This window comes from Octopus sinensis, linkage group LG17 (assembly GCF_006345805.1).
Source record: "Octopus sinensis linkage group LG17, ASM634580v1, whole genome shotgun sequence".
In the NCBI taxonomy this organism is placed as follows: domain Eukaryota; kingdom Metazoa; phylum Mollusca; class Cephalopoda; order Octopoda; family Octopodidae; genus Octopus; species Octopus sinensis.
The window spans coordinates 59,049,268-59,065,035 of NC_043013.1; the positions used below are offsets into that span (position 1 = coordinate 59,049,268).

At 37.8% G+C, this 15,768-nt stretch overlaps 1 protein-coding gene across 2 annotated transcripts in view; it reads right to left on the reverse strand.

Annotated features, from left to right (window-relative positions):
* LOC115220763 (b(0,+)-type amino acid transporter 1-like) overlaps positions 1-14,704 on the reverse strand; it is an 80,219-nt gene extending 65,515 nt beyond the window's left edge. For both annotated transcript variants that reach the window (XM_036510198.1, XM_036510197.1), the window contains exon 1: positions 14,556-14,704. The gene's annotated coding sequence lies outside the window, so the exon portion shown is untranslated. The remainder of the gene's footprint in view (positions 1-14,555) is intronic.
* Between the last annotated feature and the right edge of the window lie 1,064 nt (positions 14,705-15,768).

Sequence of the window (15,768 nt, forward strand, 5' to 3'; positions counted from 1 at the left end):
CCAAGGTGCCACACAGTGGGACTGAACCCAGAACTATGTGGTTGGTAAACAAGCTACTTACCACACAGCCACTCCTGACACTTTATCTCGTAAATTTTTTCTACTAATTTTTGTTATATGTAACTAATGATTCTGAATTCCTCGTGCATATTTCTATCATTTAAGCCTAAGAAAAGTATACTTTTATTTTAAAATTAATACGTTTATGTTAATTGAAAATGAATACCCGCCTTACTACCCACCTTGAGGTCTGACATATTTTGATTTATTTTTTTTTTTTATTGAACCAAATCTCAAACTATTTATGCCAAAGTGTAGCTGAGAAGGTGTCCTCTTTAAAATTGTTAACAGTTTGCAATTTAGTTGGGAGAACTGAATTAGTGGTGAAGCTTGGAATCTGCTGTGATTCTCAAAATGGTAGACATTCAACCACGGTGGTGGTTGAATGATATATATATATATATATATATATATAGAATTTATAAGTAAGGGCAAAAGACATAACGTCAATAACCATGTAAGACATAACGTCTTACATGGTTATTGATGTTATGTCTTTTTTCGGCATATTTTGGTATTAGAAATTATTTCTTTTGCCCTTACTTATAAATTGTTTATAAATTTAACCTTTAAAGGTATTTTTTAATATGCTGGCCATTGAAAGAATTTTTTTTTTATTTTATCCTACATTAGATATATATATATATATAACAAAGTGAAGTTGTAAGGTACCGCACAAGTGGAAATATATATGAAAGAAGGTTTGAAAATGCAATTTTAAAGACATTTATTCACCTGACTGGTTTCACTTTTTTAGAAAATGATTGTCAAATGTAAAATGTAAAGCTTTGTATAAGTTTTGTTGTGTTAAATACTGGTTATCACACAAGTATTAAAATACAGTTATACATTCTTTGATATTCTTATTATTATCAAAGAATGTATATATGCAGCAAGCTGGCAGAAACAATAGCACGCCGGGCAAAATGCTTAGCGGTATTTCATCTGCTGCTATGTTCTGAGTTCAAATTCTGCCGAGGTCAACTTTGCCTTTCATCCTTTCGGGGTTGATTAGATAAGTACTAGTTATCGACTTAATCTGTTTGTCTGTCCTTGTTTGTCCCCTCTATGTTTAGCTCCTTGTGGGCAATAAAGAAATAAGAATGTATATATGTATTTTAATACTTTCACTATTTTTCCTGTGACATGTTTTTCCATGGCTTTTTCCCTCCGATTTTATTTCCCTCCACTTAATGAGGTAGGTCGTGTGTGGTTACTTAGTCTGCAAGAAATAGCAGGTCAATTTTCTTCAGGTCACACCTTGAAATTGTAGTGATTTTTCGCATCACTGGTCTTCCATTGTTTGTTCTTTTCATTAACAACAGCCATGTGTATGTGTGTGTGTGTGTGTGTGTGTGTGTGTGTGTGTGTGTATTTCACACGTGTGCATGCGTGTGTGCATGTGTGCATGCATGCGTGCATATGTGTGTGTGTTTCTGTATGTGTGTGTGTGTGTGTGTGTGTTTATCTACCTAATGCACTGAAAACTGTGTATTCTGTTTCTCTGATCTAATTACCTGTAATCCCTCTCCACCTTTGATCTGCTAAACATACAATGGTATCTGGTAACAATGTCATATATAAGAAACGTCATAGGAAAGCTTTAAAAAATACTCCTTGAAAGAACTACAAGTCACATATTAAAAGTTGAAAAAGCTTCTTCAATTGTTTTGCTGTACAAATGTGTAATGCTTCCTCTCTTTAGGTTTCACCATATCAAGTCCATTATATATCGTAAATGAGGTTTAAGAATTTCCATCCTAAAACCAGGGTGCCATGTAAAAAGCATTGGTTGGGGTGCTGGTGTCACTTAAAAAAAAAACATTGGTGATGGTGCTACATGAAATGCATCCAGTACATAAAAAGTTGGGTTGACATTATGAAGGGCATCCAGTTTTAAAAACCAAGCCAAAACAGGCTACGGAACCTGGTGCAGCCCTTTGCCTTACCAGTTACTATCAAGCCATCCAACTCATACCAACATGGCAAACAGACAGTTGATGATGATGATGTTGATGATGGTGGTGGTGGTGGGGTGGTGGTGGTGGTGGTGTGGTGGTGGTGGTGGTGGTGGTGGTAGTGGTGGTGGTGATGATTGTTTAGACCAACTTTCCCTGCAATTCTCTATTAAGAGGTTATCCTCCCCCCAACAGGGCCTCCTTACTACATACAGATGAAAGAATTCCTTATTTTAGGGAATGTATCATTTTATATAATAAAATTAAAGATATTTCATAGAGGTGCAAGCAGAACAGTAAGAATCCAATCAACACATCTTGTCATTCTTAATATATTATCACAGAGGTGTAGGAGTGGCTGTGTGGTAAGTAGCTTGCTTACCAACCACATGGTTCCGGGTTCAGTCCCACTGCATGGCACCTTGGGCAAATGTCTTCTACTATAGCCTTGGGCCGACCAAAGCCCTGTGAGTGGATTTGGTAGACAGAAACTGAAAGAAGCCCATCGTATATATGCGTGTATATATATATATATATATATGTGTGTATGTGTATATGTTTGTGTATCTGTGTTCCCCCACCTAACATCGCTTGACAACTGATGCTGGTGTGTTTATGTCTCCATAACTTAATGGTTGAGCAAAAGAGACCGATAGACTAAGTACTAGGCTTACAAGGAATAAGTCCTAGCGTTGATTTGCTCAATCGACTAAAGGCAGTGTTCCAGCATGGCCACAGTCAAATAGACGAAACAAGTAAAAGAGTAAAAGAGTAAAAGAGATTCAAAACTTGAATATCTGTTTGCGGTTGTTATTTGCTACTGAAGAACATCATCTCCCTCAAAGCAATATATGTTCCTAACACATGTCATTCATCAATATAAGGGAGCTTTGAGACACTGCTGTGTTTCAATCTCATTGCGTGTTTCTTCTGTAGAAGTTACTCCAGACTGGTGACTCTCAGAAGAGCATGATCTCTTGTTTATAGGAATCAGCAAACAAATTGGCAGATGCATGCAGATGTATGCCAAGCAGATAAGAATTCACAGAGTATACACCTTACAGTGAGAATCCAAGCAATAACATGCCTATTCATTAGTTCTGCCAAGGAAGGAGGTTATGTTTTCATCGGCGTTGGTTTGTCTGTCTGTGTGCAAAATAACTCAAAAAGTCTCTCTTTCTCTCCCTCTCTTTTTCTTTCTCTCTCTCTCTCTCTCTGTCTTTGCCACCACCCTCACTGTCTCTATGTGTACTATTACTCTCACCCCACCATGAGGAATAGTAAGAGTGTCCTTGAATAATGAGGGAGGCAGTCTAACCTATCAACCCCAACACTAACTCAATCATTACAAAATACACCCCCATCTCTACTAATTTTACTGCTACCCATTACGCTAGTGCCATCACTAGCGCCACCATTATCATTACTACCACCATTACATTAATCACAAAATACTCACTTCCCTTTTCAACTTTACTAATATTACTACCACAGTTTACACTATTACCATCACTACCTTGACCACCACCATTGCATACATCATAGGAATGTCCCCCAGCACTGCTTATATTTCATCAGTATCACCTCCACCATGTGGCCCTATTACAATCATCACAGAATATATCCCCCAGCACTGTTAATTACCAGCCTCATGACTCATTAAGAAGTAAACACCATCACCATCACCATCACCACCACCCTTATCTACCCCACAACTGCTATAACAAGAGTTCTTATGCCAACTGAAATACACCCATCACACCACACCAGACGATATACACACTCCCCCACCCTTCTCCACACAGAGTCAACTCCTTTAATTACATCTCCGCCTTCTTTCATAATTATATCTTACATCTCTCATCTACCTTCCCTCTACACACACCTGTAATAGTTATTACATTATTATACAAACTCCCCCTCCGGCCACCATCGCCTATCCCACTGGTTTCCAAGCTTTTTCCGACTGCCGCCTCTTGGCACCCACATCACACTCCTACGCCCTCTCCCCCATTACAAAAGTACACCTCTTTCTTCTCCAAATTCAAAACTGTTTTTCACAAATAAAACTTAACCTAATTAATCCATTATTTTGTTGTTTTTCCAATATGAAAAGACTGAATTTACATCCCACTTGTAACTACATTATTATCTTATTTTTAATACAATGGATGTACATTGTGCAGGGATATCGGCTTATTGACATCTGGCTGAAAGGCAATGAGAAGTAGTCCCCTCATTCAATCATTTGCAGCCTGTTTCTTTGCTTAGAACAAATCTGTAAAAGCTGCACTGAGACCTCGGTCTAAAAAAATATAATGTTAGGAAGGCAACAAAGTACATCTTGACTCCGTTCCACAGTGCAGGGTAGCAGTCAAAAAGGTCCTTTTTCAATCAAATATCCAGATATGATATTTTTTAACATTGGCCTCTGCTCAAAGTCATTTTAAAATGGAACCAGTTCTTCCTCCACCATTCTTCTTCCCTCATTACTGGGACCTAGGAATCACCCAGATGGGTATTTCAATCAAAAGTAAATATCCTGAAATCTATGAGACATGTCTCTCTGCAGCTCATCCAGCTGTGAACAATACTCTTATATGTCATCTTCTGGTATGTGCTTTTGTTTGTTTAAATCAGAGAGGCTTGGAAACTGGAAAAACTAGTGACAGCCTACGTTAAATTTGAACAACTGTAATTTGGACAGAAACATGGAGAGGGCTGGTTTCACTTTCATATGGTTTAACCTCATTTCCTTGCAGTTGCAAATTAACTTCATTGAACTTTGTAAAAATATTGGGTTGTCCGGAAAGTTCATGCCGATTTATAGTAGCTTACCTTTCGACTTATTTTAGAACATGGTTGAGTCCATAAAATAGGATTTGACTACACCTCAATTTAGGGCACAGTTTAAGCTATCTTTTCGTGGAAGAAGGTTTATGTTCCTATAACCTGTGTTAATTCTATAACCCTTTAAAATGGAAGATAAGAAAGTTCATTTTCAGCAATTGATGCTTTGGAGACCAGACAAAAATTGCTGCAGCTCGGCTGGGATGTGTTACCCCACCCTCCATATTCACCAGATATTGCTCCTTCAGATTTCCACTTATTCAGGTCTCTGCAAAATAGCCTTAATGGTAAAAATTTCAATTCCTTGGATGATGTAAAAAGATACTTTGATGAATTCTTTGCTATGAAACCACCTGAATTCTGGGAAGAGGGTATTTTCAAGTTAAAGGAAAGATGGAGACGCATTGTGCAACAAAATGGTTCATATTTGGTTGATTTTAAAATGTAATGGCAAGTATTTATTGACCTTTTTCTTTCCTTTAAAAATCGGCACAAACTTTCCGGACATTCCAATATATCTGCCATATAAGCAATAATTCGGGTAAATCACAAAGAAATGAATAAGAGCCTTACAAGAATTCAAGAACTGTTTTAAAAGGGAGGATAGAAACTTTCAGGCAGTTTCCCTTCAAACTTCTGTGTGCAACAACAAACGTTCATAATCTTTATCATTCTCAGTACTGAGCTGTAGGACCAGTGAGGAATTGTGAGCATTGGCCTTGATTTTATTTACTGCTACAATAATAGTGTTCATTGATTTGTTAAGTCTGTCACCTGGTATATTAACAACCAGATGTTGCTTGTGGGTTACAGAGTGCACTGTAAACATGCTAGGTATAACATTTTCATTAAACCGATGAGGCTCAATGACAACTTACCACCAATGGTGTCCCATCTATTGCTCAAACGCGAAACACCGACTCCTGTTTTTTTTATCTGTTTCTAGTTGTTTTACAAAGGAATGCTCTTGAACCAAGCGTTAATTTTTGACAAAGCAAACATAAGCAAGAAACATACTTTTATTGCTTGGCACGGGGGACTAATCTGTCTGTGAGCTGAGTTCGGTTGTTCTAAGTATGTTGCATGATGAATCTTCAATGTTACAGTATTACACATTTTGAAACATTTGTAATACGCAATTTTAGAGAAAGAATTTGGTACTTCTTATTTCTTTACTACCCACAAGGGGCTAAACATAGAGGGGAGGGACAAACAAGGACAGACAAAAGGATTAAGTCGATTACATCGCCCCTAGTGCGTAACTGGCACTTATCTAATAGACCCCAAAAGGATAAAAGGCTAAGCCGACCTCGGCGGAATTTAAACTCAGAACGTAAAGACAGATGAAATACTGCTAAGCATTTCACCTGGTGTGCTAACGTTTCTGCCAGTTCACCACCTTTTGGTACTTCTACTCCCTTATTTTAATTTTCATGATTAAAATCCCCACCAAAATGAAACTTAGAAATTCTGATTTCAAAATGTGAAATACTACATGATGCAATGTAATTTTTAAAAATGGTGGGAGCTTGGCGTTCTCACGGTGTGATGAGAGGATGGGTAGACATTTTAAAAGGTATGGATTAAAATACCTTAAAGAATGTCCGCCTGGAAGTGTTTTGAAATGTAGGATACTATAAAATGTTAAAATCAACCCTGAAGACAGATGCTGTGTTATCCAACAATGGGTCCAAGTAACTAACTTTATTCCAGACCACCAATCCCCCCAGAAACAGCTGTCGGACTCATAAAACTCTACTCATTTAACTCCTGATATCATTTATTTTCTGTAAGTTGGACTATTTGATATCCATACACATGTACATTTTTTTCTATTAAATGTATTTAATATTCCGAGCGTGATCATTGCCAGAGCAGCCAACTGGCTTCCATACCCGTGGCACATAAAAGGGCACCGTTCAAGCATGATCGTTACCAACGTCGCTTCACTGGCACCTGTGCCAGTGGCACATGTAAAAAGATTCGAGCGAGGTCGTTGCCAGTACCGCCTGACTGGCGCCCATGCTGGTGGCACATAAAAAGCACCCACTACACTCTCAGAGTGGTTGGCGTTAGGAAGGGCATCCAGCTGTAGAAACTCTGCCAGATCAAGATTGGAGCCTGGTGCAGCCATCTGGTTCGCCAGTCCTCAGTCAAAATCGTCCAACCCATGCTAGCATGGAAAGCAGACGTTAAACGATGATGATGATGATGATTCTGTGTAAATCAACTTGCCTAACTTGCTTCTCATTACATTTACCCATCTACCCACTCAAGTTGAAATCTCTTGAGCACTTCGAAGTGTATTTCTATAGAGAACACCTGTCTCTAACCTATAAACTATACATAAGTGTGTGTGTTTGTGTGTGTGCATGTATGTGTGTGTGCATGGGTGTACACAGACACATGCGTGAGGGGTGTTCATTAAAGATTTCCCCTGACTCACTTTCAGCTATTGCAGGAAACGGAACTTGTACAGGTATAATCATACATGTCCCTACATGTCACATTGCAAATTGCAGCTTTGCACTAGTATTTGTTTGTCTTTTACGGCTGCTGAAGTGGACTAAGGTCTTATAATGGAGACAGTTGAATGCACATCAGTGATCAGGTTCTTATACTTGAAAGGTTACACATCAAAAGAGACTTTTGATGAGATGAAAGAAGTTTATGGAGACAATGCACCATCATACAACACAATCAAGCACTGGCATTGTCAATTCAAATGTTGTCAGGCATTGGTGGAGACTGCTTCTATTCCTGAATGACCACATTCCACCTTTGATGATGACACCATTCATAAAGTGGAAGCTGCCATTTTGAAAGATCACTACATAACTATTCAACAACTAGCTTAAGAAGTGAAAATAAGTGTTCAGTCCATGGAAAAAAAACATTTACAACCACTTGCACATGCAGAACTTGTCTGCACGAAGGACTCCCCAGATGCTCACATATTTTCAGAAGCGGGAATGAATCAATTTCTCCCAGGCTCTTTTGGTGATGTGCAAAGAAAATGAGGACTTTTTGCAGACTTACCACACAGGATGAAACATGGAGCCATCACAATGATCTCGAGACTAAAGTCCAGTCGAAGCAATGGAAACGTAATAATGCACCACCTCCAAAGAATGCTTTTGTCCAGCCCCCAACAGACAAGGCGATATTCACAGTCTTTTGGGACCAGCACAGAGTAATGATGATGGATTTTCTGGCAAAGGGCACCACAATTAATGGGGCATATTATGCTTCACTGCTGTAGAAATTGCAGGACACCATCAAAGCAGAGGAGCATGGCATGTTGACCGAAGGAGTCCACCTCCTCCAAGCTAACACCTCAGTTCACAATGCGCATGTTGCCCAGATGAAAGCACATCCTATAGCTATGAAATCCTTCTTCATCTCCTTTACTCTCCCAACTTTTTTGAAGGGGAAGCACTTTTCAAATGATGATGAACTTATTTCCTATGTAAAGTCTTGACTCCAAACGCAGCCTACCGACTTCTACATATGACAATGATTAAGTAACGTGCAAAATAGTAAATAAAACGCGTTATATATTTTATCTTATATTTAATCTGTCTATAATATGTAATTTTTCCAAATGGTATAATTTAATTTTTCATTATTGAATTGATAAAAGATGGTTTTTTTCCTAATTTATATATATATATATATATATATATATATATATATATATATATATATATATATATATATTATATTTTATGAAATTTGATTTAGTATTTCTAAATTGAATTTTTCCCCGTAAGTTTGGAATAATATTCCCTCATATTATTATATATATATATAGATAGATAGATAGATAGATAGATAGATAGATAGATAGATAGATAGATAGATAGATAGATAGATAGATAGATAGATAGATAGATATAATATATATATACACACACATCATCATCCTCATCATCATCATTTAATGTCTGTTTTCCATGCTGGCATGGCATAGTTTTGATGGTTTGACAGGAGCTGGTAAAGTCAGGCCAGCACCAGTCTGTAGTGCTTGCATTTACATATGAATATTTAGCAGTTAAATATTTATGAACTCTGTGTGGATTTTCTGATTGTAAAGTAGAAGTCATGGTCTGTTTCCTTTATAATGCTCAAAAGGAATGTTGTCAAATTTAGCAGTAGTGGTTGTGGTGGTGGTGGTGGTGGTGGTGGTGGTATGAATACTGTATACAGGTGTGAAGAGAACATGTATGCATTAGTGTTTAACTTGCTCAGCCTTTTTGTTTGTTGGTGTTTGCATGTTTATGGATGATATTTAAATTGCTGTATTAATCTATATATATAAAACTGTAGTTGTGTGAGTGTCTGTCTCCTACGATTTAGATTCCTAACTACTCCCACATTTTGCGGTGCAGTTTAACCAAATTCGGGTATCTTATAGTCGTGATTCATATCGAACCCGTCTGGCTATTAGCGCACGTCTACGATTATTTAACATAATTTTTTATTCCATTTTAATGCATAATCTTTCGTGTGTCGATGGCGGCGGAGTTGGCGTCCACGTTCAAACACCTGCACCTGTGTTTGCTTCTCCCCCTTCTTCCCTCCCTCGTGAAGCTGTGGGGAAGGGAGTGTAAGGAAATCAACGTCATAATGCGTTGTCAAGGAGACCAGCGTTCTTTTAGAACAACGACTTCATGGCTTGAAGACACCAAAACAGAAATGGCTAAGAAAGCCCGAATTGGCATCTATAAAGGAAGTAACTCTCTAAAAATGCTTATATAGTTATTTCCCTTACAAACCCGAGCATCGCCGGGCGATACTGCTAGTTTTGTATAAAGACATTTTTTGCAAAAATCAACAAGCTTTTTTACTATTATCCCTCATCTTTCGTCCTGGTGGCAAATAAAAGAAATCCCTATTTATTATTCTGTTGTGTCTGGGGAGAGTCATTTTCTTTTTGTGCCTTATAATGTAACACTCTCACCGGTAAAATTTCCATTTATTTCTTATTTTTATTTTCCTAAAATTTTCATTGTGTCTTGTAACCTTTTCAATAGTCTTGACTCTGTCTGTTATTTACACTGCGTTCCCTTTTGTTTGCTTGTGCGCATGTTTGTGGGTCAGTGTGTGTGTGTGTGTGTGTGCCTATGCATGCATGCATGTACGTATGTATGTGTGTATGTTTGCATGTGTATGTATGTATATATGTGTGTGTATGCATATGTATATATATATATATATATGTATGTGTGTGCATCTGTATGTATGTATCTTGCATATTTATGTGCTTGCATGTCCGTGTTTGTGTATTTTCTACCGGTGAGTGTGTTACATTATAAGGCACAAAAAAGTGACTCTCCCCAGACACAACAGAATATGCTTCAACACACGAACTCACATAAAGAATCTTGCAAACCAAAAACACAACTGGAAGCTGTTAGTAAAGGATTGCTCAGAGACAGATGAACTTAGAAAAGTCAGATATTGTTGATTGTGGCCTATATTCCAAAGAGTGGTGAAAGGAGTGGGGGCAAAAGGCGGAGGATAGATTTGTTGATCGAACAACTGTAAAATTAATCTTCATAAGCCTCTGTGTATGAGCTGTTATTTATTGTGTGTATGTGCCGGTGGCACATAAAAAGCACCAACCGTTCGTGGCCGTTGCCAGCCTACCCTGGCCTCTGTGCCGGTGACATGTAAAAAGCACCCACTACACTCACGGAGTGGTTGGCGTTAGGAAGGTCATCCAGCTGTAGAAACACTGCCCAGATCAGACTGGAGCCTGGTGCAGCCTCCTGGCTTCCCAGACAATGGTCGAACCGTCCAACCCATGCCAGCATGGAAAACAGACGTTAAACGATGATGATGATGATGATGATGATGATGATGATATTTATCTCGGTATCTTTGTTCATTCGTTCACATGTTCGTACACCTGTTTTCCACGCTAGTAAATACATATCTGAGGTATTGTTTTACAGGCTAGATGCCTCTCTTGTCACTTAGCCTTTACAGTAAAAACACAGTATTGACTTACAACAAAACGTTTAATATACTTTGAATAATGAAATGAAGTGTTCCTACAGGTCATTAATAACCCTTACCTGTTTTAGAAGTGAGGGATATCTTGTGTGGGTACTATTTAAGAAGAGTGGTCCCGGTGCGCACATTCACGTACTCGCGTATCCATGCTAGCTAGTCGTGACTAGTCGATCCTACAACGACTACCTATCCTATAACAAATGTTCATACAAATTCGGTTGAAAGTTATTAGAAGTTATTAGATAAATGTTTGGTACCCCCATCATAAATTAGGTTTTTTTTTAAACAAATAGGGTTTTTTTTATAGGATAGGTAGTCATTGTAGGATCGACTAGTCACGACTAGCTAGCGCAGATGTGCGAGTATGCGAGTGCGCGCACTAGGACCACTCTTCTTAAATAGTACCTATTGTGTGTGTGTGTGTGTGTGTATGTGTGTCTGTGTGTGTGTATGTGTGTGTGTGTGTGTGTGTGTGTGTGTGTCCGTGTGTCCTACAGAGCATCCAACAATAACCACTCTCCTTTCCTTCCAAGCAGGTTTGGCAGGGGTGGCTGGTTTAGTCACTGATGGCTTCATCATGTGACAGATTGTACTGGATGCAATAAAGGTGGTGAGCTGGCAGAAACGTTAGCACACTGGGCGAAATGCTAAGCAGTATTTCGTCTGCCGCTATGTTCTGAGTTCAAATTCTGCCAAGGTCGACTTTGCCTTTCATCCTTTCGGGGTCGATAAATTAAGTACCAGTTACGCACTGGGGTCGATATAATCGACTCAATCCGTTTGTCTGTCCTTGTTTGTCCTCTCTGTGCATAGTAAAGAAATTGGCATTTCTTCTGCTGCTACTTTCTGAGTTCAAATTCTGCCAAGGTCAACTTTGCCTTTCATCCTTTCGGGGTTGATAAATTAAGTACCAGTTACGCACTGGGGTCGATATAATCGACTCAATCCGTTTGTCTGTCCTTGTTTATCCTCTCTGTGTTTAGCCCCTTGTGGGTAGTAAAGAAATAGGTATTTCGTCTGCCGCTATGTTCTGAGTTTAAATTCCGCCGAGGTCGACTTTGCCTTTCATCCTTTTGGGATCGATAAATTAAGTACCAGTTACGCACTGGGGTCGATATAATTGACTCAATCCGTTTGTCTGTCCTTGTTTGTCCTCTCTGAATTTAGCCCCTTGTGGGTAGTAAAGAAATAGGTATTTCGTCTGCCGCTATGTTCTGAGTTTAAATTCCGCCGAGGTCGACTTTGCCTTTCATCCTTTTGGGATCAATAAATTAAGTACCAGTTACGCACTGGGGTCGATATAATTGACTTAATCCATTTGTCTGTCCTTGTTTGTCCTCTCTGTATTTAGCCCCTTGTGGGTAGTAAAGAAAATAAGTTTGTACTGGATACATGTTGCATGTTGCCAGTCACTCTAAAGCATATGTCAGCTTTGGAAGCAGTAAGCAAGAGGTGCCTGCTATGGTCACATTAGTGTGGAGGATTGTAAGTCCCTAGCAGGACTAAGAATCCATGTGTGCTAATGGAATTTCCTGAAATTGAATATGTTTGTATATATGTACATATGTATGTGATCACCGTGACCGACCAGGCTATCAGATGTTACTACACATCGCTGGTCACAATGCGCTTCGCATTGTTTTAGCCTTCAAATGACGCCACTCCGCGGGCTAAGCGAGCAGGCCAACAGAAGAAAGAGTGAGGGAAAGTTGTGGCGAAAGAGTACAGCAGGGATCGCCACCACCCCCTGCCGGAGCCTTGTGGAGCTTTAGGTGTTTTCGCTCAATAAACACTCACAACACCCGGTCTGGGAATCAAAACCGCGATCCTACGACCGCGAGTCTGCTGCCCTAACCACTGGGCCACTGCGCCTCCACACATATGTATGTATATGTGTGTAAATATCTGTGTGTGTTTGTGTGTGTCAAAGTATCTATGTATGTGTGTTTATGTCTGTATGTGTATGGCTATCTATCTTCATAGGTATTTATGCATGAATTAGTGTTAACATGACTATGTTAGTCTATAGGCTCGTATACAGTACTATTACATGTATATAATATACTGAATTGAAAAACTAACTAAGAGTATCTGTAGCAGGTCCCTGCCTCGGTTTGAACCCAAACTGGGTTTATCCCTCATTAGGAAAATTTTCATAAACAAAAACTGGACTTTTCATAGCCGGTCTCTACCTCAATTTTAACCAGGATGGAATTTTTTATCAATTAAAAATATTTTCATAAGCAGAAATTTAATCTTGTCTAGCAGTTTTTGCCACAATTTGAACCTGGGCTGGGGTGAGGCTTCCAACAAGAAAAATTTTCATAAAACAAAAAAACTGAATCTTGCATAGCAATCCCTGCCATAATTTTTTTTTTTTTTTTTTTTTTTTTTTTTTATCTCAGACCAGTTTATTTATCCAATTAGGATAATTTTCTTTAAAAAAGATTATGAATCTTTCCTAACAGTTCTCTGTCTCAATTTAAACCTGGACTGAATTTCTTCCAGTTAGGAAAATTTTCATGATCAAAAACATTATCTTACACAGCAGATCTTTGCCTTGAGTTAAACATAGGATGAATTTTTACAAATAAAGGAAAATTTAATTGAAAATTTTTTTTTAAACAAACAGATCTGTAAATCTTTTATAGCAGGTCTCTACTTCAGTTTGAAAACCTGGGTTTTTTTAATCAATTTGAAAAATTTTCATAAACGAGAAACTGATCTTGCATTGAAGTTCTCTGCCTCAATTTAAACATGGAATGAATTTTTTTCAATTAGAGAAATTTTCATAAAAATAAAATCAGTAAAAAACAGATTTTTCAAAGCAGGTGTCTACCTCAGTTTGAACCTGGGCTGGGATTTTTTTTATCCAATTAAGAAAATTTTTAGTCTGGACTCAGATTATAACAGAAATGTACTACATATCTTTGACATTAGGTAGAGAGAAAAAGTGATTATCTTACTTATTCAAAGTGTTTTACTCTTTATTTTACACTGTGGTGAGGACACAGCTGTAAACGTATTTACATGCAGAACACTGTCCTAGGGTACTTTTGTTCAGGGTCCATCTACTCCCATGTCTGAGCGTATCTGTTATTGTACAACCCTAGGTCAGTACTGATTGATTAGATCTGTAATTGAAAGAGTTGCTCTCAGGAATAGCGTATCTAGGACTACGTTAGAGGGGGGTTTGGCTGCTTTTTTTAACACATTAAGTGACCATGTAGAAGCTCCATTTTTATTTCTACACATGTGTGTGCAATAGTTTGTCTGTATGCATGTATGCATGTATGTGTGTTGCTGTTTATGTGTGTGTGTCCGTGTGTGCATGTGTGTGAGTGTGTGTGGATATTTTATCTATATATATATATATATATATATATACATTATATACATACATATAAATATATATATATATATATATACGTTATATACATACATATAAATATATATATATAAATAAAGATATATATACATACATGCCGAACATGCAACAGTATGAACATATTGAGAGACAGAAGGATAGACATACGCATACATACATATTGCATGAATGTACAAGTGTGTGTGTGTGTATATATATATATATATATATATAATAGCATCTGGGTATCATAACCCTATGAACACCACCATCCCAACCAAAAAGATATCTTTACTTACCTGTCTTTCTACAGAGGACACACAAAATATCCGTTCAACATCAAAATAATATCCAACTACACACAGGTAAGATATGCTGTCAGCCTGATATTTTAAATCAGACAAAGCCTACCTCTCACTCACTCTTTTTCTCTGTTGTGACCAACACACACACACACATTTTTGTGTCTGTGTGAGAGAGACTGAGTTACACATAAACCTGTTCTCAAGACAACAATCGGCTCCTTTTTTGCTCCCCCCTCCTCTTTTGTTCTTTATTTTTTGTTTCTGTTTTTTTTTCTTCTTTTTATTATTTTTTTTATTTTACCTGTCTTCATTTACATATTTCTTTTTTGATTTTGTAACTGCTTCTTTTTTTTTTTTTCACATCTACCATTTTGCCTGTGTTCAGTATTTTTATTGTTTTGTCTCTGCCTTACAAGTCATATTCATAATTATTACATTAATCTATTTATTTATTTATTTATTTATTTATTATATTCATCTATTTATTTACTCTCTTTTACTCTTTTACTTGTTTCAGTCATTTGACTGCGGCCATGCTGGAGCACCGCCTTTAGTCGAGCAAATCAACCTCAGGACTTATTCATTGTAAGCCTAGTGCTTATTCTATCGATCTCTTTAGCTGAACTGCTAAGTTACGGGGACGTAAACACACCAGCACCGGATGTCAAGCAATGTTGGGGGGACAAACACAGACACACAAACATATACACACACACATACATATAAATACATATATAATATATATATATATATATATAAACATATATACGACGGGCTTCTTTCAGTTTCCGTCTACCAAATCCACTCACAAGGCTTTGGTCGGCCAACTTCCTTTGCTCTTTTTGTTCCTTGGCACTCACACAACACACACAAACACACCACACACACAACACACACACACCACACACACACACACACACACACACACACACGCACACATACATACATATGACCCTTAGAGGTCCACATGACACAAAGAGGTCCACATGAGCCTTAAAAGTCCACATGACCCTTAGAGGTCCACATGACCCTTAGAGGTCTATATAAGAATTTGCTGTTAAAATTTATGTACCATTAATCAATTATATTCTCACAGTACACAAAATATTTCAGCAATTTTTTAATACAATTCCTCATGATATTTCTTATATTTTTTTATCTTTTAATTGTTTCAGTTGTGAGACTGCGGCCATGGTGGGGCACCACC